This window comes from Meles meles, chromosome 1 (assembly GCF_922984935.1).
Source record: "Meles meles chromosome 1, mMelMel3.1 paternal haplotype, whole genome shotgun sequence".
Lineage (NCBI taxonomy): Eukaryota > Metazoa > Chordata > Mammalia > Carnivora > Mustelidae > Meles > Meles meles.
In genome coordinates this window covers 84,240,835-84,265,176 of record NC_060066.1, presented here as the reverse complement: position 1 = coordinate 84,265,176, position 24,342 = coordinate 84,240,835, and the positions used below count along the sequence as shown (strand labels likewise).

General features: G+C 38.3%; 1 long non-coding RNA gene across 1 annotated transcript in view; it reads left to right on the top strand.

Moving 5' to 3' along the window:
- Positions 1–20,925, top strand: part of LOC123925655 — a 34,116-nt gene extending 13,191 nt beyond the window's left edge. Inside the window, exons 2-4 of the long non-coding RNA XR_006815057.1 lie at positions 5,201–5,335; positions 16,049–16,193; positions 20,886–20,925. This is a non-coding gene — a long non-coding RNA (uncharacterized LOC123925655). The remainder of the gene's footprint in view (positions 1–5,200; positions 5,336–16,048; positions 16,194–20,885) is intronic.
- The last annotated feature ends 3,417 nt before the right edge of the window (positions 20,926–24,342 follow it).

The window sequence follows — 24,342 nt, the reverse complement described above, 5'->3', positions numbered from 1 at the left end:
TTGGCTGCTCCCATGTTAGGGGCATAGATATTTAAAATTGTTAGATCTTTTTGGACAGACCTTGTAAGTATGATACAGTGTCCTTCCTCATCTCTTACTATAGTCTTTGGCTTAAAATCTAATTTATCTGATGTAGGGATTGCTATGCCAGCTTTCTTTTGATGTCCATTAGCATGGTAACTTGTTTTACACCCCCTGACATTAAATCTGGAGGTGTCTTTAGGTCTCAAATGAGTTTCTTGCAGACAGCATATCCATGGGTCTTTTCATTCTTGTTCTTTTCTTTTTTTTTAATCCATTCTGATACCCTGTGTCTTTTGACTGGGGCATTTAGCCTACTTACATTCAGAGTAACTATTGAAAGCTATACATTTAGTGCCCTACTATTGCCTGTAAGGTTACGGTTACTGTATGTTGTCTTTGTTCCTTTCTGGTCCGTTACTTTTAGGCTCTGTCTTTGATTAGAGGTCCCCTTTCAATATTTCCTGTAGGGCTGGTTTGGTGTTTGCAAATTCTTTTAGTCTTTGTCCTGGAAGCTTTTTATCTCTCCTTCTATTTTCAGTGACAGCCTAACTGGATATAGTATTCTTGATTGCATATTTTCCTTATTATATCATGCCAGTCCTTTTGGCATGATCTCTGTAGCTTGGTCTGCTTCCAATCTAATATTTTTACTGTTGGAGTTTACAGACCTCTTGTCCTGGGCTGCTTTCAGGATTTTCTCTTTGTCACTGGGAATTGTAAGTTTTACTATTAGATGATATGGTGTGGGCCTATTTTTATTGATTTTTAAATTTTTTAAATTTATTTTTATTTTTATAAACATATATTTTTATCCCCAGGGGTACGGGTCTGTGAATCACCAGATTTACACACTTCACAGCACTCACCATAGCACATACCCTCCCCAATGTCCATAACCCCACCCCCCTCTCCCAACTCCCTTCCCCCCTATTTTTATTGATTTTGAGGGGGCTTCTCTGTGCCTCCTGGATTTTGGTGCTTGTTCCCTTTGCCCAATTAGGGAAATTAATTCTCTGCTATAATTTGTTCCAAAATACCTTCTGCCTCTCTCTTTCTTTCTTCTTCTGGGATCCCAATTATCCCAATATTATTTTGTCTTACGGTATCATTTATCTCTCAAATTCTGCCCTTGTGGTTCAGTAGTTGTTTGTCTTTTTCTCAGCTTCGTTATTCTCCATCATTTGGTTTTCTAAATCACTTAATTCTCTCTTCTGCCTCATTTATCCTAGAAGTAAGAGCCTCCATTTTTTTATTACACCTCATTAAAATCTTTTTCGATTTCAACTTAGATTTTCATTCTTGTATTCCTCCAGAAAGGGATTTTTTTCTCCAGAAAGGGATTCTCTAGGGTCTTCCATGCTTTTTTCAAGCCAAGCTAGCACCTTGATAATCATCATTCTGAACTGTAGTTCTAAGATATTATTAGTGTTTGTATCGATTAGATCTCTAGGCACTGGTACTGCCTCTTGTTCTCTCTCTCTCTCTCTCTCTTTTTTTTTTTTTTTTTGTGGTGAGTTTTTCCACCTTGTCATTTTTTCCAGATTAAAAAGATGTTCTCTCGAACAAAGGGTGGCAGTGATCCCAGAAAATTATATACTAACCAAGTCAGAAGAGACCCAAAACTGGGAGGAAAACAAAGGAAAAAAGGAAAAAAGAAAAAATTATATATATTAGACTGGTGAATAGAACAGACGGAATAACAGTAAACATGATGAAGGGATGGAATATGACTGTAAAGCTGAAAATTTAAAAAGATTTTAAAATAGGAAATGATAAATTCTTTGAAAAAGGAGGAAAAAAAAGAGGAAAGAATGTGATCAGGCTGGAGACTAGAACAAAGATATGTGCTAGATTTAGGGTATATTTTGATCTATTAGAAGAATCTTTGTTCCAAAATTTTAAAGAAAAAAACCTGTATATATCCAAAAAATAAAGTTAAATACAATGAAGGGATAGAATATGAGTATAACAATGAAAATTTAAAAAGATTTTTAAAAAGGTATTGATAAGATAAAATAGTTAAAAAATGTTAAAATAAGATGGAGGAAATTTTTAAAAATAGAATAAGGAAAAAACAAAATTTAAAAAGTTAACTTTCAAAGACTAAAGAATCATGGTAAAAAAGTCATGAATTCTATGTGTTGCTTTCCCCTAGCTCTGGAGTTTTGCAGTTCTTATTAGTAGGGGACTTATTCTTGGCTAGATGTTCTTGCACATCTACTGGGGGAGGGGCCTGTTGCCATGATTCTCAGATGTCCTTGCCTGAGGTGGAACTGCACCACCTTTGCCAGGGGCCAGCCTAAGTAATCTGCTCGTGTTTGCTTTCGGGAGCCTTTGTTTCCTGAACACTTTCTGTATAGCTTTGGAGAACCAGAATGAAGATGGTAGCCTCTCAATCTCTGGCCCTGGAGGAGCTGAGTGCTTGGGGGCCCTACTGCTCAGTGCACTCTCAGAGAAAAGCAGTTAATCCCTCTGTCTCCCTGGTCTCTGGCTGCACTCCAAGCTCACCCATCCTGTGACTGAATTTTTCTATCTCTGTGGAATGGCCCCATTCGGAGTCTCCAAACCCAGCTGATTCCAGCACTGTGCTCCTATGCAGCTCCTCTTGGAGGAGGAAGGGGGGGTTCTCCCCTGATATGCCCCTTGTGGGGTTCCTGCTGGGAGAGTAGTGGCCCAACTATGCCTCGGATCATGGTTTAAGGTAACCCTGATCTTAGTTCTCCCTCCTTGGCTCTGTCTCTGCAGCCGGCTTTCCCTGCTCTATACCTGGGAGCTTTGCCACACTCAGACACCCCTGGTCTTTTTTTGAACCCGTGGGTCCTGAGACCATACTATCCCCACGAGTGATCTCCCCACCCCCACCCCCCTACCCCTTAGCCTCTACAATGACATCCCTCAGTGGAGTGGACTTCTAAAAGTTCCATTTTTGTGCTCCACTGCTCCCTCTCTTGCTGGGAGCTGGCCCTTCCCCCCCAGTCTGTCTTCCCATCTGTTGCCTCGGATTCACTTCTCTGCACGTTCTACCTTTTGGAAAGTGGTCTGTTTTCTCTTCTTAGAATTACTGGTCGTCTTCTCCTTGATCTCCAGTTGAATTTGTTAGGTATTCAGAATGGTTCGATGACTCTCTAGCTGAACTCCTGGGACGTGATATTTAAGTCTTCTACTCCTCCCCCATCTTGCTCCTCCCTTGCAGCTCCCATTTAATTAGATAAAAACTTAGCTTCTTCGCTTTACTTTTTTGGGCTACCATGAGAAATAATGTAACGTGACATATTTTGTACATTTTGTAAAATTGTTATCAATAAAACTGCTTTCATAACATTGCATAGGTCCTTGTGCAAGAATCAATGTGGTTTCCTTATTTCCATTTTTAGTAGTATTCTATCGTAATTTTTTTCTGAGGTAGGGATAGAACTTAAGAAATCATTGCCACTGAAATTGGGATTTATATTCGAATTTGATGACAGTTTTTACTTATCACATGAGAAAGGATATGAAATTGTATAAATTTTTGATCTCTAGTTATATGTCCACCTTTATGATGAAAGACGAGAAAAAGGGAAATGTCTTAAATCTAAAATATTTTGTAATGGATGGTCACCAGAGGGGAGGTGAGTCCGGGGGAAGCGTGAAAGAGGTGAGGGGGATTAAGAATACACTTATCGTGATGGGCACTGAATAAGGTATGGACTTGCTGAGTCACTACATTATACACCTGAAACTACTATAACACTGTTTGGTAACTCTCCTGGAATTAAAATTAATTTTTTTTTAAAATTTAAGTTAAATATAAAAACAAAAAATAAAATATGTGTGTAGGGATGCCTGGGTGTCTCACTCATTTAAGCACCTGCCTTTGGCTCAGGTCATGATCCCAGGGTCCTGGGATTGAGCCTGCTTCTCCCTCTGTCTGTTCCTCCCCCTGTTTGTGCTCTCCCTGTCTCTCTCTCTCTCTGACAAATAAATAAATAAGATCTTTAATAAAATAAAGTTAGTAAAAAATAAAAAATAAATAAAATGTGCTTGTAATGCAGATACTCAGCACAATCACATTCTCTTAACTTCCCATTTGGGAAATTTCTTACTGACATGTATGAGTTATCACTGTAATTTAAATTTTTATAATCAGATAAACCGTATCAATGATTACTGTGGAAATATGAAATTTACAATTTGTGGTCTGATTTTTAAATATCAAAAACAAAAATAAAAGCATTGAGTTGAAAAAGAATCAGAAATTTATCCCTAGATTTAAGGACCAGATATATTGAAAACAGAGCATGCTTATCAGCTATCTACTGAGAACTTTTTTGTTTTTCTTTTTGTTTTGTTTTTTGTTTTGTCTAACTCAGTGCATTAGTTGTGATAGTTTAGGATATAAACAAATACACTGCCACTTTTATAATGGCTCAAAGATCAGACTTTTAATCAGGTCACACAATAGTCCAATGCTTGTACTCTGCTTCATTGCGCAGCTTTCCTCTGTTCATGATGCAGGTTCTTTCCATCTGTGTCTCCTCTCATAGTTCTTGTGTGAAGACTTAGTTTTGTCACTAGTCATCTGACCTTAGCATGCACTCAGTGAAGGCTTATTTAAGGAACAAGTGTGCCTATGCTAAATTTTACCTTGGGTTAAAGCTGTATGGAAGGTTGCTCTCTTTAAATAGTTTTTTTTTTTCTTTAATTTCTTCTTTTTTCTTCTCTCCATCCAAGGAGTGGATAAATAAGTTGAGACCCATTAAAAATTTAGAGAATTTAATGTACTTTGTGATATATCCATGGAGCTCTTTTCCCATACCAGGGGAAGAGAGGAGGGGGAGAGAAGTGTTAGAGACATGAATTTTATGCATCAGTTTGAAATCATCTCCTTGTAAAAGAGCATAGGTAGCATGTATCATCCAAACTTATATATGCCTACATGTGTAAGAAAGCTAAAAGAAGACCCAGAGTCTCCTAACCACAGTTGTATCTGCTGAGACTGATGAGGAGGAGTCTGGGAGGAAAAGAGACCTCCATCCAGTGTATAAATATTTATGGTGTTTCAACTTTTATTCTGTCCGTATATTGTATCTTGAAATAAAAACAGACTTTTAATGAGAAAAAGAATTACACGCAAAAGTTTCTGTTAAGTAATCAGACATTATCTCTCTCTCTCTTTTTCTTTTTTTTAACCTAGGGATCCAAGATCACCGACACCTGCACTGAGATGCTAATGTGTGGCGTCTTGCTGAAAATTTCTTCTGGAAATATTCAAGAACAGGTGTTTTTTTCTTTTTGATAATCTTCTGGTATATTGCAAAAGGAAACACAGGTAAGGTGATAAACAGGTACTACTTCAGAAATAACTTATTAACTTTGGAAAATATTTTTTAAGAAAAAAGAAATGATCAATCTCACAGTTTCAACCTTTTCCTCTGTGCTCCCGGAACTCAGGATCTCCTCAGTAAAATTCACATACTCTTAGCCTGTTTTCTGATTCTTCTCGTTACCTTCTTGTAAAACCTGACTGAAATGTGACTGTCGTTCAATAACACTACCTTCCCAGGAAGCTATTGGAGGAAAAAAATTTTTTCTGTTGCTACCCGACATGCCTCAGGCTCTGTAGGAAAGGTGAATATGTCTTCCGTGTTTCCCAGTGCTGTTTCCCAGTCATTTCCTCCCCTTCCTTGGAAATATTTTCCTTGATTGCCCCATCTAGTATAGCCTCCCGGCAATTTTATATCGATACCTAGAAAATTCTTGCTAATATTTTCTTCATTATTTATTTATTTGTTGCCACTTTTGTTGGATTAGATGGTAAAGTTAATGAGAATACTGGTCTTGCTACTTATTCTGTGCTATTTCCCCAGAGACTGGACCTGCCATGTACCATGTAATAGACACTCAAGAGGTATTTGTTGAATAAGTGAATAAATGAATGAATAAGTGAATGAATGAAACACATGCAAGTTCCTGGTATAACTTAGTTATCATTAGTGTAAGTAATTTAATGTAGCAGTGTTACTGATGTATGTTTTTTTTTTTTTAAGTAGGGATATAATTTTTTCTTCAGGAGGTACTTAATATATAGGATGTTTCCTTGAACTCCTGGTGAAACGTTTTACAGATTATTTAAGCAAAATAATAAAGCTGAACTTAATTGGGAAATTTCCTGAGCCTTTATTTACTTCTTCCTAACCATATCTAGGATACATTATTTTCAGTTGAAAGGTACTAAAAGGCTTCCTGAAATTTAAAGGTGAAACAGATGGGTTGAGGATGCTGGGTTTGCATGAGTGTTTATTCTAGGTTCAGAAATGAGGACAGTGTAACCAAAGATTTTTGGTAACATGAAAATGAGAAACTCAAAACTGACTGATTTCTGAGGCAAGATTAAGGGAACGTCATTCTTCATCTCTTGAAATGGGATTTCCTAAGTCAATGAACAAGATGTCAAGAGCAAGTTCTCTGAGCTGGCAGCTGTATTGATGACATGGGAGTTCTGCCTCTTGGATTATAGTATCAGAATGCCCTAGCAGGAGACATTAGTGCAAAAATACAGTGATGCTGAGAAAGCATAGAACTACCCATGTGTCTTGCTGAAAGGGAACAGGTTAGGGTTAAACTCAAAAGATAGTTATAGGGTGCCTCTGGGTGGTGCAGTTGGTTAAGTGTCTAACTCCTGGTTTCAACTCTGGTTATGATCTCAGGTTTGTGAGACTGAGCCCCATATCAGGCTCTGCATCAAATTGGTGTCAGCTTGAGTTTCTCTCTCTCTCACTCTGCCCTTTCCCAATCTCACACATGCTCTCTCTCTCTTTAAAATAAATAAAGAAATAATAAATCTTTCAAAAAAAGATAGTAGTTGTTAATCCCTGCCTTAATGAGCTTTTTTTTTTTTAAAAAAGATGCTTTTTACCACATATGAAAATGAATTGACTATTTTTTTTACTATGCTCTTCTAAATTCTTTGTATTTTGCAGCAATATTGGGACTCATAGAAATACGTTTCAGGAAGATGTATAAAAGGCTGTTAATTTCACTTGTATATGACTCATTAAAATATTATAACGTGCTTCAAGTTGTTTAGGTACAATTGTTTTTATCCAGCTTTATTGAGGACTAGTTGACAAGTAACATTGTAATATATTTTAATTGTACTACATGATGATTTGTTATACATCATGAAAGGATTTTATCTATGAAGTCAATTAACACATCCATCTAGGTGCAGTTATTAAAGGCATCCATTTGAGAATGAGTTTTTTTAAATTACAATTGATCTCATACATGCCTGCCTTCAAGTGCAAAGCTTTTGCAAGATTAGCCATGTACAGTGATGATATCATTTATGGTCTTATGACTTTCCTTGTTAAATTGGTAAACAACAGAAAAGATTTTGTAAAATTAAAATCCTGAAGGTTTTTTTTTTTTTTTTTTTTTTGAGAGAGAGAGAGAGATAGTGAGCAGCAGGAGGGGCAAAGGGAGAGGGAGAGAAGCAGACTCTCCCCATTGAAGTGCAGAGCCTGACATGGGGCTTTGTCCCAGGACCCTGAGATCATGACTTGAGCCAACATCGAGAGTTGGACGCTTAACTGACTGAACCATCCAGGTACCCCTAAAATCCTAGTTTTTGAGCAAATATCCTTAATGGGTATATAATATGGACAAAATGCATAGTGACTAGAAATGGAAATACTGCATAAAAATGATTGTCTATTCACTTCCCGAATAGAAGTAGTAAGAATATACCATCTAGTCCCTTCATTTTAGGATATTTCATCCCCTTAACCAAGTACTATTGAAGCTCTAAAGATTGTTTAGTGAGTATGAGTAAACTGAACCTTTTCCAAATTTCCACAATATTTTAACTGCAAAACTTGGGGACTTGATGAATTGAATTCTAGATTTACATTCACAAAAGACAAAAGTGCTGATTAGGAATCTCAGCTCTGGAATTTACTAATGCTATTAATCTCAGGAGAAACTAGTATTAAAAAAAATGATGTATAATAGTTAATACATAAAGCATGATACGGCTTAGTTGGCTTGTTAATGAGCTCTATAAGTATGATAATGTATTTTGCTTTCTGCAATTTATATTTTGTATGCAATATAGTTTGTAAATTATTTATCCATATGTATAGGAATAGTTTATTCATTTAACTGTTGCATAATATTCCATTGGTTGAATATTATCACAATTATATTGATAACAACTTAATTACTCACTCTCCTATCAGTGGACTTTAGGTTTTTATTTGTTTGTTTTAGTTTTTCTGCCATTATGAACATTCCTGCAATGTGTATCTGATGACCATTAAAACAATTAATTAGAAGGGAAATCAGAAAATTGGGATATCAAATATTCTCCATTAAAACATAGAGCAAAATTATTTTCAAAGCAGAAGCTTTTCAGTTGATATACTTTAATAGAACCACCTTCTGAAGGGACCGAAGATCTCTCTTTTTAAGCCAAGTGTTAACAATATTGATCAGACACTTAGTGGAATTTCATACTGAGTGTTACTATCTATGGGTCAAGAGAAATTTAAAAGCCTATACAGAACTCACAAGATCACAAAGTAAATTAATGCTTTGGAAAATAGGACCCAGTGTTAGATTCCACACCATGATTCTTTGCCTGTGAATAAAACTTTTAAAAAAATGATTGAAGTATGATGTATCAACTTACAAGAAACTCTCTTTTGCAAGAGACCACAATAATATGTCCTACCTGGGAGAATATGCAATTATCTACATACTAAACTTCTCGGCATTCTTCTCTATCCTGGCTTTCTGTGATGCCAACTTGCATACTATATGGCCCGAATCCCTAATTGGTAGCATTTATTTAGGGTTATTAGCAAAGGACATTTAGAGGTGACTTTCATAATGAACTTAGGAGTGCAAGATGGTGAAGGCCTGGGCCGACAAACCCTAATCAGGTTAACTAATCTATTTAATTAGTTTCTTTTTTTTTTTTAAGATTTTATTATTTATTTGACAGAGAGAGATCACAAGTAGATAGGCAGGCAGAGAGAGAGAGAGAGAGAGCGAGGAGGAAGCGGGCTCCCTGCTGAGCAGAGAGCCCGATGTGGGACTTGATCCCGGACCCCGAGATCATGACCTGAGCCGAAGGCAGCGACTTAAGCCACTGAGCCCCCAGGCGCCCTTAATTAGTTTCTTTTAGTAGGGATGAAGGACTACTAAGTTCTGATGAGGCTTTAGACAAATGAGCTAGGAATATAGATTCTCTTTCAAGGAAGGAACTCAGACTGGGACAGCATCTTGTGACCCCTCCCTGCACCTACTCCTCCTGCTTCAGGGCTGATATCTAACTGCAGGGGTGGGGAGGAGAGGGACACTAAAGTTGGTGAATATTTATGCCTTCACTTTTGTCAGATGTGTCTGTACAGCAAATGGAAGAAATGAATAATTATTTCAGTATATTAAATTATTAGGCAGACTTTTGTCAATGAGTCAAATGGAATAGTTCAAGTTAATTGAAATCTTTTGAGTGACTAGGTATTCTGGAATCCTCCTGAATCATTTCTTAGAATCTTTCCTCTTTAATTAAAAGAACCTGTTTTTAAAATAATCCCTCCTGAATGTTCAGTGATTCAACTACAAACACATTTAGCCACATAATTCATTATTATAAATGTTCATCTATAAGCCTGGATATTTTAACTTCGTGTTACATTTAAAGATTAAAGACCAGTCTTAGACACACTATACCAAAGTTCTGGAATGTTTGAGAGAGGAGGAAGCAGGCTCCCTGCCGAGCAGAGCGCCTAACACGGGGCTCTATCCCAGGACCCTGGGATCATGACCTGAGCTGAAGGCAGAGGCTTTAACCCACTGAGCCCCCAGGCGCCCCCATGCTTAAAACTTTTGATGACAAGTTTAAATGTTCCCCCGCCTAGTTGAATATATTATAAAAATACTAGGTATTTTTGCATACTGTAGGTATAAGTAAAATACTTTTCTTTTTTTTTTTTTAAGATTTTTTTTATTTGTTTATTTGACAGACAGAGATCACAAGTAGGCAGAGAGGCAGGCAGAGAGAGAGAGGGGAAGCAGGCTCCCCGCAGAGCAGAGAGCCCAAAGCGGAACTCGATCCCAGGACCCTGAGATCATGACCTGAGCCGAAGGCAGAGGCTTAACCCACTGAGCCACCCAGGCACCCTAAAATACTTTTCTAAGTAAAGGACTCCATCAGACACTGATCACAATGATTTAGCTCAAAACTTGCAGAAGAAATAATTGCGTTTGGAATGAGACTAAGCTTTTAGCCAGTGTGTAACTATTTAAATCTTTTGAAAAATAAACTTGATTACACTCTTACTTATAATGTTTTATAAATTGAATTACATCAGTTGTATCTTAGAATACAAAAAAATAATGCAATAATGATATGACATGTAGAAATGTGAGAATTTGTTTGTTTTAATATATCCATGTTATCCATTACTACTTATGTTGAAGGAAGATGGTAGCCATTGAGTTTGTCTCCAGATTTCTATTCCTCCATTGTCTAGACCCAACTCTCATTTTGGTTAATTCTAATTTAATTATTCTTTGAAGATTCTTTCTGAGATATTAGTTTGAACATGATGCATAAAAGGTATCCAACTTAAGACCTACCTAGGAAAGCTTTTGAACTTTCTGCAGTTAACTTCCTTGGTAATTTTCATAGTATACGCTTAGACATTCATTCGGAAAGTAACAACAGGTCATTTATATTCTTTCTTAAGAACTAATTTATTTGTGTAGTTGGAGAGAGGGCAAAATGGTAACCTTTAGAAAATGTGATCTGTAGTGGTGTTAGGCAAACCACAAATTTCAATACAATGGTCAAATTTGAATTGAATAAGATGGAAATTTTTTATTCTTTAAGGCGTTCTTTAGTGTGAATTGATTTTCTTAAGGAAATATTTCAGCTGTCATTTTCAGTATAAATATTTTAGGCCATTTAAAGATATTAAACTCATTGAGTTTTTTTAATTAAATTTTGCTTATTAGAGAAAATTTGGAAATAACAGAGAAATAAATTGCAAATACTAGGTAATTTCATCACCTAAAAAGAAGTAAATGAGAATTTTTAAATATTTCCATTTTCTTTTTATGCATAGATTTTTTAAATGCTGGGGCGCCTGGGTGGCTCAGTAGGTTAAAGCCTCTGCCTTCGGCTCAGGTCATGATCTCAGGGTCCTGGGATCGAGCCCCGCATCGGGCTCTCTGCTCAGCAGGGAGCCTGCTTCCCTTCCTCTCTCTCTGTCTGCCTCTATGCCTGCTTGTGATCTCTGTCTGTCAAATAAATAAATAAAAAATCTTTAAAAAAATAAAATAAAATGCTTAAAAACATGAACCTCTATAATTTTGTATCCTCTTTTCAGTTAAGTAGAATCATTTTTTGAATTGTAGTCATCTTTGTCTTCATGTCTTATCATCCACATAAGATATTTATTGTTACTTAATCATCAACAAAATAGACAAACCATAATTACCTTTACAACCATGCTACTGTAGTATAAGCGCTATTGAATACTTTCTTAATAAAAAAGTAGCATAACTTTACAATGTTGAAAAGACTACCAAGAAATTTTAGTTCCTTCTTGATACAGTTAAATTTTCAATGTTATTAATTTAAAGGAGTGTTCCTGGGAATTGAAAAAAGGTCAGTGGGGTCACTTCTAGTTTTAAAAGGAAAAATCTGTTACAACCTTTAAAAAATTTTTTTTGCCATAAATAATGTCAAATAATTTTGGATGCCAGAAAATCTTCTTATGTTATTTGATAGAATCAAATATTTATTCCAAAAAGTAATTTTTTTCAGCAGTAATTATTCATAATGTGAGTAAATTGTGATTTTTTTAAAATTTCTCCTAGAAATTTATGCATTCACACCATTGATCATCAGGATGAGGGTTAAATACATTGTTTAGATATCAGTTTCTTGATGTTTTGAATAAATTTTTTGGCAGTTTCTTCTATTTCCTAGCTTGAGTATACAGTACGTGGCTAGTTTTCATCTCATTAAAACTCACACTAGTGAAAAGATACCAGTATTTCCACTGAGAGTTATAGTAGTATCAGTTTTTGAAAAACCTCATCTCTTTATGTAAAACTATGCTGAGTTAAGAGTGAGGAATTTGCAAACTGTATAGCTTCAAAGTAATTAGTGAGTTGTTCAGGGCTGCCCCTTGGATTTTTCTCTTTTTGGAAAAAACATCGGTGCCTGGAGACAGTTCAGTTTGGATATTCTACATTTAATGAATGACAATTTTAATTCCATTCCTTTTTAACACTTCCTGTAGAATTATATTTTAGATCCATTGAAGTTTGCAAATTCCTGCATATGGCATTAATAAATTATTCTTTCATTAAAAAATATTTTAAAATTTCTACTAAGGAAAAGCACTGTTGGGCTTTTCTGTGTTTTGTTTTAGGATTTAATTTATGAGAAAAAGAGAGAGGGAGAGAGAGAGCATGGAGAAGAGGGGCAGAGGGAGACACAGACTCCCTACTGAGCAGGGAGCCTGCCGTGGGCTAATGGGGCTGGATCCCAGGACTCGGATCATGACCTGAGCTGAAGGCAGATGCTTAACCAATTGAGCCACCCACACACCCCTTCCATGCTCTGTATGTTACTGTTCTTAATAAATAAGTTGAATTTAAATTTATTTTTAGAATGAAGTTATTAAAAATGTGCTGAGATTGAAATTATGAAGCCATTTTTATATCACTAATTCTTATTTTGAAATAAGTGGTAATTTGGTAACGGATATCATTGTGATATTTATACATTTTGAGGCCTGTTGTATGTATGTATGCATTCATGTTTACACATATGTTTAAAATTATTCATGATTTTTAAAATTAGTGATAGAAAGTGGCTAGCACATAAACTTTAAAAAGGAACATTATCCTTTCAATTTATTTATTTATAAAGATTTTATCTATTTGAGAGAGCAAATAGATTTTTTTTTTTTAACCAAGAAATGGATATATAGGCTAAGAAGTAGACAAAGCGAGATAGAATTCCTGGTTTTGATGCTGAGCAAACAACTTTGGACCAATGACGAATCCTCTTTAAGTATTTTTATCCATAAAACGAAGAGGACAGTACCCTCTCATTCAAAGGGTTGCTTTGAGAATATATCCAAAATTCTAAGCACAGAATATGCCTGCCTTCAAGAAATAGCGTTCTCATAAATAATCATAGGTGAAAGAAAGAGGTGAACTAGAAACAAACTGATGGTTATCAAAGGGGAGGAAGGTGAAGGGATGGGTAAAATCAGTGATGGGTAAAATCAGTGAAGGAGGCACTTGCAATGAGGCACTGGGTATTGTATGAAAGTGTTGAATCACTATATTGTACACCTGAAACTAACATTATACTACATGTTAACTGGAATTTAAATAAAAACTAAATAGTGTTTACTATAATGCTAGATTTGCTTCACAAAATTGATCTTTTTGGAGATATCTTTTATCTATTTGAGAGAGAGGGGAGAGAGAGAAAATGAGCAGGGTGAGTGGCAGAAGGAGAAGCAGACTCCCAGCTGGGCAGGGAGCCTGATGTGGGGCTGGATCCCAGAACCCTGGGATCATGACTTGAGCCGAAGGCAGACACCTAACCAACCCCCAGGCATCCCCTGTCTTTCCAATTTAAATTATTAAGTGATATAACCTATTCTTTCAAAATATTATACTGCTGCAGCAATTAACCTATTACTTGACTTGGCAGAGTGTTAACAGTCAGTTACAGTCTTGCTTTCTGTTCATGAAGCAATGGCCACATGCAATCTCATGCTGACTTGTCTAGCTCTTTTTTTTTTTAAGATTTTATTTATTTGACAGAGATCACAAGTAGGCAGAGAGGCAGGCAAAGAGAGAGAGAGAGGGAAGCAGGCTTCCTGCAGAGCAGGGAGCCTGTGCGGGGCTCGATCCCAGGACCCTGAGATCACGACCGGAACCGAAGGCAGTGGCTTAACTCTCTGCCACCCAGGCACCTTGACTTGTGTAGTTCTGAGTTTAATCATTTATTTTCCAAGGGAAGTCTGAATGCACGGGTTGTAATGGTTAGGCAAGGCTTCATGAAGGATCTGGGTATACTGTAAAGGGAAGAAGGAGTTGCTTGTGGCAGAGAGCAGAGCTGGGTAGCTTGATGGGAGCGTCAGCCTGCAGAACAGGTAAGTATTGACAGCACAAGGAGAAAAGCCACAAAGGGTGGCCCGGCCACAGAAGAACGCAGTGGAAAATGGCATTGTTCGATAGGGTGGGGTCAGTTTAAGGAGAAGCACATAAGCAAGCTTCCATGTTTTCACTTGGTTCAGTGGTGAGCTACCAAAGGCTTTTGAAGTAAGGAATGGCCTGATGAAATATTGAAGGAAGAGTCAGCAGGGTGTGGAGAGAGCAAGGCCAGGATCAAATAATCCAGGGAGGAAGGGAAGGAAGGAAGACCCAGCTTACAGGGGTGACTGGACCAGGACTTTGGTATGCAGGGTCAAGAGCATCAGCCTGGCACATGAACTTGTGTTTCCTCGGTTATTCTATGGGAAGAATACATTACGTTCATTTTAAAATAAGTTCAATATTTTATCACTGCAGGTTGCGTGTGGTTCTTGTGATTTTCTTTACCTGGAGTATGATTAAAAGAGGAGTAGCACTAGTGGGACTGTGGGATCTTTTAAGCGGCAGTGCTGGCTTCACTCAGCTAATCTCGGTCTGATTGTGGAAGGGGAGATCCTGAGTCTGAAAAATTGATGCTTGTTTGTGATACTGGCCCTGGAAGGTGACACATTTGTGGAGGAGGGTGTGTAGACATGTACAATTTGATCTTTTTTCCCCACCAATTTATCAGGATTTCTCACTTAGTGATTTTTTGTAGGAGGGAACAAGGCATTAAAGCCATTGATACCTGACATGTATTACTAGGTAATTCAGCTAGGAAACAGAAATGTTTGTGTTACTATTAATTTCTTTACCAAATAACTGATAAGACAAAAAGCAGTGTTATTCCTTTTTCCCAGAGACTTAGGAGCAAAATACCTCATTGCTGATGAAATTTCAGGACACAAAGAACCCTTTCTTCCAACTTCAGAAATTTTCCCCTGAAGAACATGCAAAGCTTCTACTTCGATTAAAATATTCATAGTACACATTTGTTTGAGAACTTCGAAAGCATTTCATCAAATACTTAACTCCTTTGATTGATCTGGGATGGAGAACCTGTGAGAAAAATTTAAAACAAAGATTATGAATACATAGCTGATTCTTTAAGTTTTGTTGAATCTAGCAATCAATTCAGATAGCATAGCAAATCATTTCAAAGGTAAAATAAATGTTTCATCAAGTTGAACCTTTATTTTTTCAGAATAGCTATGCGTATAGATAAATCTGAAGTGAAAAAGGAAGGAGGGAAAGAAGGAAGGAAAAAACGAAGAAAGCAAAGCAAGCAGACAAGCATGTTCTGTTAATTTGTTTATGTTAACAGGCTCTATTCTTAATAAAAATTATTCTGTTACTGACAAATGGTAATTCCTCCTCCATTGTAAAAAATAAAAATTCTAGTAAAAAATTTTGTAGTTAGCAGACTGAAAATAAAATCACAGAAATCTTGTGATTTATGTAGGTCCTATGATAAAGCCACCCATTAACTTCCTTTTGACCCCTTCTCTTTCCTTCCCCTGTGCTCCAAATTCAGGTATTTTTGTAAGGTTTTATTTATTTATGTGTGTGTGTGAGAGAGAGAGAGAGAACGAGTGCACACGGGGAGGGGCAGAGGGAGAGAGAGAAGCAGACTCCCTGCTAAGCAGGGAGCTCGATTCAGGACTCCATCCCAGGACCCTGAGACCATGACCTGAGCTGAAGGCAGGCACTTAACTGACTGAGCTACCCAGGTGCCCTGTGGTAGAGAGCTCTGTATCTGCAACCCCCTGCCCATGCTTGATGTGCAATAAATTTTGGTCTCATGCAGGCAAGAGTGAGTGAGGAGACTTTTTCAGTTACCTGTCCTTGGTTTCCTTTTCGATAGGTTTAAAATTAGGAATGGAGCAAGACACCTGGGTAATGATCTCGGAACAGGGCGAGAAACTCTACAAGATGATGTGCAAACAAGGAAATCTGACCAAAGACAGAAAAAGAAAACTGACCACATTCCTTAAATGCTTCCTTGGAAGGTAAGGTCCATAATCTGGGTGCATAGATTTCTTTCATATTTTTACTATGTCATGTATCAACTACCCTTCCTTCAATGATTTGCTTTTCTTTTAAAAAAAAATATTCTGGGGTGCCTGGGTTGCTCAGTGGGTTAAAGCCTCTGCCTTCAGCTCAGGTCATGATCTCAGGGTCCTGGGATCGAGCCCCGCATCGGGCTCTCTGCTCGGCGGGGAGCCTGCTTCCGTCTCTCTCTCTGCATACTTATCTCTGTCTGTCAAATGGATAAATTAAATCTTAAAAAAAAAAATTCCTCTGGGCATTTTTGAATATCTTTTTACTATCAACATTTCCTGGATGATAGTGAGGTGAAGGAATGGACCTAGAGCCCGCAATCATGGAAGATTTTAGACATCTATCCATCCATCCCTGAGGTCAACCATTTCAGATGTATGGTGTTCTGAGGGGGAAGCAGACACTGGGATCAGGCAGGGCTGGCAGGAAGCAGGTTCACTGAAGGGGGAGGAAGTCTAGCAAGGATGTGAGTACAGGGCCTACAAGTCAGAGAATCAAAGAATGTAAGACACAGAGTCCAAACCCGAGACTCATCAGCACTTTGACAACTGGGCTCAGGTTGAAGGACCATCGATGAGGAATCTGAAAAAGAGGGTCCTGCAAGGGGCCTGGCACAGAGCAACAGGCAGAGAGGTTGCCTGGGTTTTGAGCATAGACCCACTGTCAGTCCTCTGGGGTCTGCGGGCAGCAGCACGTGGAAGTCCCTGCCGGGTGAAGGGTGCAGAACCAAAGGGAAGGGCGGCTGCCTTAAGCCATGCCCCGAGTTGGCTGTTTCCATATATTTCTAATCCTCAGATGCATACTCTGCATTTATAATCTTTATATTTTTTAAAGATTCAGAAACCAGCTCTCAGGGAGTTTACCAGGCCCGCCTTCATACAACCAGTGAATGCCAATGTCAACTCTGTAGAAGCAGACTGGAGTGGTAGTTCAAAGCCCACACTTCGCAGTCAGACTGTCTCCATGCAAATCTGGTCCTACCTCTGGCTAGTTGAGCGATGTGGGAAGTTTAAATGTCTTTTTCCTCTCTAAACATGAAGATGATCATAGTGCTTACCTGTAATGCCTACCAGAATATCTTCTCGGTAAGTTATGCAGATACCATAAAATAACCATAGGCCACACCGGCTGCCAACCCAGGTAGAAGAATATAAGCCAGGAAACCCTGGCCTGCAGGGCAGCATGGGGCCCCTCCTTCAGGGGCTGGGGTCCTCACAGCAGAGCACTCAGCTGCCAGCAAGCTGCTGTTGCTGTCCTTGGTAGGCCCCCAGCCGACAGCTCTTGTGGGAGAGAAACCCACCTCTGGGGCATAACTTCCGGGGTTGTCAGAGGAACATGCCTGTTTATAGGAGTCACTTCAAGCTATAGCTTCTCACCAAGAATGTATTCATATTCCATATAGCCATCAGGAGTCATTTTGGCCATGATCAATGCTGCCTGGTAACCCAGCAGATGCCCTGCCTCCATCAGGTTCCAGGGAAACAGAGCTCCAAGGCTGACCCAGGGTCAAGTTTTCCTAATTAAAGGAGCCGGAGTCTTGTTAACTAAAGAGTTAACACGTGGGTGGAGTGTGGAGAGGGTGGCTGGGTGATGGACATTGGGGAGGGTTTGTGCTCTAATGAGCGCTGTGAAATGTGTAAGCCTGATGATTCACAGACCTGTACCCCTGGGGCAAATAATACATTATATGGTAATAAAAATAATAATAATGCTAAAAAAAAGAGTTAACATGATCTTACACGGCCAAAGTGCTAGTTAGTTACAATGATATGTGAGCGTTCTCCACAGTGCCTGATACACAGGAGAGACTTGGTAAATTTTAGTTTGTTCATTGTGGCTTTTTCCATAACAGCACACTAGCTTAGTTACTAGTTACTAATTATAGACCAAGTTTGAGATTGTTTTTGACTGGACAGGATCCTTTCACAGAGTGTTGATGGGATCTTGTGATTTCTGTAGGTCCCATGATAAAGCCAGCCAGTAACTTCCTTTCTTACCCCTTCTCTTTCCTTCCCCTATGCTCCTAATTAATAGAAGTTCTTACAGTGTGTTCTTTTCCTCATTTTAATTTGGCATATTCAGGAATCTGCTGACATCAGAACAGAGAATGATGCTTTCTCTATATACCAACCAGCTCAACCCATTTGTCAACCACTGACGTTTCATAAGTGCCAAAATGTGCCATACACTGTGCTGAGCTCCTGACGTACATCAACTCATTTAATCCTGTGACGGCACTGTGGAGTTGATACGCTTTTTTTTTTTTTCGCCAAGATTTTACTTAATTATTAGAGAGAGAGAGAGAGGGGTGGGGAGAGCAGAGGGAAAGGGACAAGCAGACTCCATGCTGAGTGCAGAGCCCGATTTGGTGCTTGATCCCAGGACCCTGAGATCATGACCTGAGCCAAAGGGAGATGCTTAACTGACAGAGCTACCCAGACATCATGGAATTGGTATTATTATTTTTGTGCTATTGAAGAAAAAACTGAAGTTTTACTTCTTTTTAAAATTTTCTTTCTTTTGGATGGCTTTAACAACTTCTTCTGCCTTAAAATGTACTTTGTAGACTAGATATCCATTTTTAGAATTCCATGCCCCTCGGTTATTTGACTTTAGCCATAGGTGTTGCTTTTGGTTTTGAAATAAATGGAAAAGTAATTTCCTGACACCTTGTATAGCTTGGCTTCTCTGACCTCTGTGCAAAGTTGAAACCATTCTAAAATGTATCCATTACTTTATGTAAAAGTTCAAATGTTATATTTTTATAACATGAGCACAATAAAGTATTTTATTGTAAAATGTTTCTCTATTTAGTGTTCTTTTACTGATACCACATGGCCCAAAAAACAGTACCAAGCTGGTGCTTTCCTGTGTTATAAAATATCATCCTACTTATCTGTGATGTGGGGCTCCACCCCACACCCCAAAATGGTAAAAGATGTGGTTTGTTCATCCTCCCTGACCTTTCACAGCCACAGCAGATGGATGTGGTAGACAGTTCTGATGGGTGGTTTTGTGCTGGAATATTCCTTTTTTAAGATTTTATTTATTTATTTGAGAGAGAGGGAGAATCAAAGAGAGAGAGAGCACAACAGGCGGGAGGCTCAAAGGGAGAAACAGATGTCTCAGTGAGCAGGGAACCCAATGTGGAGCTCGATTTCCAGACTCCAGGAACATGACCTGAGCCAAAGGCAGATGCTTAAGCGACTAGGCCACCCAGGTCCCTCCATCCCCACCCCCCAGATGACATTTAAATTCAAGAATGAATTAAAAACCGTATTTATAAAAAAAAACAAAAAAACGTATTTATTTGTTTATGTATTTTTAAAGGTTTTATTTATTATCTGAGAGGAGAGAGAGAGAGAGCACAAGCATCGGGAGGGGCAGAGGGAGTGGGAGCAACAGACTCCCTGCTGAGCAGAGAGCAGGAGGTGTGACTGATCCCAGGACCCCGAGATCATGACCTGAGCCAAAACAACCAACTGAGCCACCCATGTGCCCCACTAAATAACTTCAAAATTTGAAAACAGTATAGTAAAACTATTGGTGTGTACTAATTTTATATTGCTGCAGAATAAATAAATAACAACACACCTAGTGCCTTGAAACAACACCTATTCATTAGCTCATAATTCTATACGTCAGAAAGAAGTTGAGGGGGAGCAATGCTGGGCTGTCTGCTTAGGGTCTCACAAGGTCAAAATCAAGGCCAACATCAAGTGCTGAGCTGCGGCTGGGCCTTATCTTAAGGGTCTGAAGAAAAATTCACTTGCAAGCACATTCAGGTTGTTGACAGAATTCAGTCCCCCGTGACTGTAAGAATAAGTCCTACTTCTGTGCTGGCTGTTGGCCAGGACCACTCTCAGAAGCTGCCTGTGTTTCTTGGTACATGGCCCCTCTATCTTCAAAGGCAGCAGTGGCTCACTGAATCTTTCTTGTGCTTTTAATTTGTCTCTTACTCTTGTGCCATCAGCCTGAGAAAACTCTCTGCTTCAAAGTGCTCAACTGACTGGGTCAAGCTCACTTGAATAATTTACATCTTTTGAGGTCAACTGACTTGAAATTTTAGTTTCCTATACAAAATTCATCCATACCACTACCCAGATTAGGATTTGGTTACAAAACCAAGGGATGGGATTCTTGATAGTGGGGTAAGAGAACACGTTTAGAATTCCATCTACCATATGGGGTGTGCAGTTTTTTGGGGTTTGCCTTCTTAGAGTTCAAACACACTGGTTTTCTGTGCCTGGAAAGCCATATTCCAGTCTATCTCTTATATTCGGTCATTATTATTCTTTTTATTTTGTCTGTTTGCTATCTTTAGGATCTTGTTGTATTCTCTTTACAGTTAAAACTACTCTAAAAATTTCCCTTTGTGTTTATTAGAGGTCTCAGTAAGTTGAATAGGTATTATATAATAGGGTTTAGGTAAGCATGAATGAATGGACATGAGTTTTCTAGGATAGAGTAAAATTTAAATTTGCATATGTGAAAAAATGCAAGCTTAAATGCACTGCAAATATTTCTTTATATCTGAGGCTCCTTCCAAAGCTGCTTGATGAAAGCATGGTAGAAATAGACTTCTTGGGGAGAAAGGTGTGGGAAAACTCTTTAACTATTTCACTGGATTTCTATTGCAGTGAATTTGTGTCATGGCTCTTGGAAATTGGAGAGATTCACTGACCTGAGGAAGATGTACACTTTGGACAAGGATTATTAGAAAATGGAATCACCCACCATGGTAATTATTTTGTTAATTACTAAGTTATTCTCTTTGGTCACCAGTTGGAAGCATCTTGATTCTGTTAATCAATCTGACTTATAGTAAATGTCTACATTATAGGATGCTTATGTATTTTTAACATTTCAAGTACCTAATATATATAGAACTGCAGTTCCCGGAATTTTGTGGCGTATGGGTTTATGGTGATATATTTGCTAATTTTAATGTGAATGGCTACGAAACAGGCAAAAATTAGAAATACAGGTAAGTATTTACCTGGGATAGTGGAGTAAGACATGGCAAGTTCTTTTTAATTTTTTTTATAGATTTTATTTATTTGACAGACAGAGATCACAAGTAGATGGAGAGGCAGGCAAAGAGAGAGAGAGGGAAGCTCCCTGCTGAGCAGAGAGCCCAATGTGGGACTTGATCCCAGGCCCTGAGATCATGACCTGAGCCCAAGGCAGCGGCTTAACCCACTGAGCCACCTAGGCGCCCCGTGGCAAGTTCTAATTGGAGTATTTGGGGCTGCATTATGAGGGAAAGGGCCTCATGTAAGGCATTGTAGAATGAGTAGAACTCTGACAGGGCAGAAGGGAAGAAAACTGAAAACTGTTGGATGTGGGAGATGAGGAGTGAAGAGCAAGATCAGGTTACTGTGAGATTTCTGTCTGGTTGACAGGGATGATTATTCAGGAGAAGGAGCAGGGTGGGAGAAGATAAAGGGTTTTTGTCAGGATCGTTATAAGACATCCACAGGGGAACACCCAGCAAGAGGTTGAAAATATATGTGTAAAGCTCAGTGTATACAATCGTGGGAATCATTTCAAGAGAGCACCAGTTTCCTGAGAAGATCAGTAACAAAGAAGAATGCAGTGATAATGGGACTGAGAAGTAAATCTTGAAGAATTTCTAATGCAAAATGTGGGAGAGGAGAAAAAGAGGGAATTACGAATAAATATAGGTATTTGACTAAGCTACTTCAATGTTCTTTTTTTTTTTTTTCCCAGTTAGAGTGGGATGAAACTGAACTAGATTCTCCCAGTTTTTCCTCACCATTCTGGGTGCCCTGTGAATTCTTCCACCAAAAGAGATTGCTAATCAGACCACTTTTGTCACTTCCAAGATCCCCACCTTCTTCCCAGTTACAGCTTCTCCTTCCTTGCTCCTGCTTTTGTCCACCATCCCTATGACACAGCCTCCAGGAAACAGCTGGAGACCTTTTAAAACAAAATGTAAGCGCAAAGCATTCTCCTGCTTATAATCATCTTCTGGCATCCCATTACACTCAAAGAAAAGTCTGGAACCTCTTACTTAGTATGGTCCAGATCTCTTACCACGGCCCACAAGGCCCCACATAATAGGGCCCCTGACTTCCTCTCTGAGTTGGCAAATAATGCTGTACCCAGCTCATTACACTGTGGCCCCTGTGGTTTTCTGTCTCTTCCTTAAACACCCTGGGATGACTCTGCATTTAGGATCTTTGCTCTTGCAATTCTCATTCAACTATTATTTATTAATTCCTAGTATATACCAGGGAGTTTTCTAGGTGCTGGAGGGACAGCAGTGAATGAAAATGACAAGAGTCGCAGTATTCATGACTCATGTCTTCAGTGACACTCTTTGAGAATCTTATCCTATTACCATAAACTGTGTTTTTAATTTTTGGAAATTATCCTCATGAACTTATCACTCTCTAAAATTATCATGCTATTTTATTTGTTTATTTATTATTTCTCTCTTTACTTCCCATATTTATTCTGGCCCCCCATCAAAATAGAAGTACTATAGGAACAGGATACCTGGAGTGCCCATCCCATGTGGGTTCTCAATAAATATTTGCTCAGTGAATGAATAAAGGAGTAATTATATTGTTAGTAAATAGATGATAATAGTGATAAATTGTAGGTGATTTTGTTTTTGATTCTTTAGCACTGTGAAAACACACCACATATCATCTAGTGTGCTAAAACACATCATCCAAAAATTATAAGTAAAAATGGAAAGATGTTGAGTTAGATGACTTTCCTCTTGAATGCTTCTATTTCCTTTCTTCTAACCCCAAGCCCAAATGTATATGTGAGTCAAGAAGGGAATATGTTGTGTTTTGTCCTGCAGTCTACTGAAGTTCAAGTAGGTGGACTGTCGAGGGGTTTTACATACAATCATGGACCTTCAGAAATCAGGTGATTCCTTTCATTTAGGCTACATACTTCCAGAAACTGTGTCTTCCCAGTAGAGCAAAGAAGGGAAAATCTATTTATGAGCTATTTGTTTATTCCTTTCCTTACTGACTCTTTCCTTCATTCTGTGTATAAGATATTATGCTACGTAGCATAAAATTATCGTGTTATGGCCTTTATTTCTTATGGCCTAATAGTTTTAACTATCTTTTTACCTTATTCATCAAGCAATCAACATATTTCCTTTCAGAAAGGCAGAAATCCACCAGGATGGGATAATTAACTTTTTGCTGAGAACACTGAGAAGGAAAACTGTATTGGTTAGCAATAGCTGCTCTAACAAATTTAAACCTCAGTACAGTCCCATTGTAGAAGGTACTTTTTCTCTCAGGTAAAACCAGTCACTGGTGGAGGATGTTGGAGGCACCAGGGTTTTTTTATCCTGGAAGACAGGCTCAAGCTCCTTCAGTGCAGGGCTCTTAACAGTCATTTTGAAGGAGTGTTGGAGTTTTTGGATTGTTTGTTTTAAATGGGCCTGTACACTCCATGTTTTCGCTTACATTTCTGAGCATGTCCTTAGATGCAAGTCAGTTCCATGACCACTCTTTATTGCAAAAGAAAATTAGAAAAGTAGTGTAGGTTCATGCCCAAGGGAAATAAAAGCTAAACCAATTTGGTACACAGCGATCCAATGCCTGCCACTGAAGTATAGCTCTCAGGTCAGTATAAAATCTAGGGAATTATATGAAAGCCAGAGTAATCATTATATAAACTTGATGATGTTTTATCTGATATCAGCATATAATAGTCATAAAAATGACTTCTCACTCCACCATTGAACTGCTTTTTACCTTTGTCAAATCCCCATTGGACAAATTGGTGTCGGTCTATTTCTGGGTCCTTGATTCTGTTTTACTTAACTATCTTTATTCTGTTCCATTTGTCTATCCCTTCACCAACACCACACACTTTTGATTAATCTAGCTATAGATCTTGAAATTGGGTAGAAGGATTCTTTTGGTTTTCTTCTTCAGTTTTATTTCTCTTCTTTTTCTAGGTTCTGAAGCAGAGAGCTTATTGTTCTGAAATGCCTTTTGTTTCTAGACATGGAGAGACTGAGAAAGAGAGAGAGAGAGAGACAGGGAAGGGGTGCAGAGAGAGAGAAAGAGAGAGAGAGAGAAAGAGAGAGAG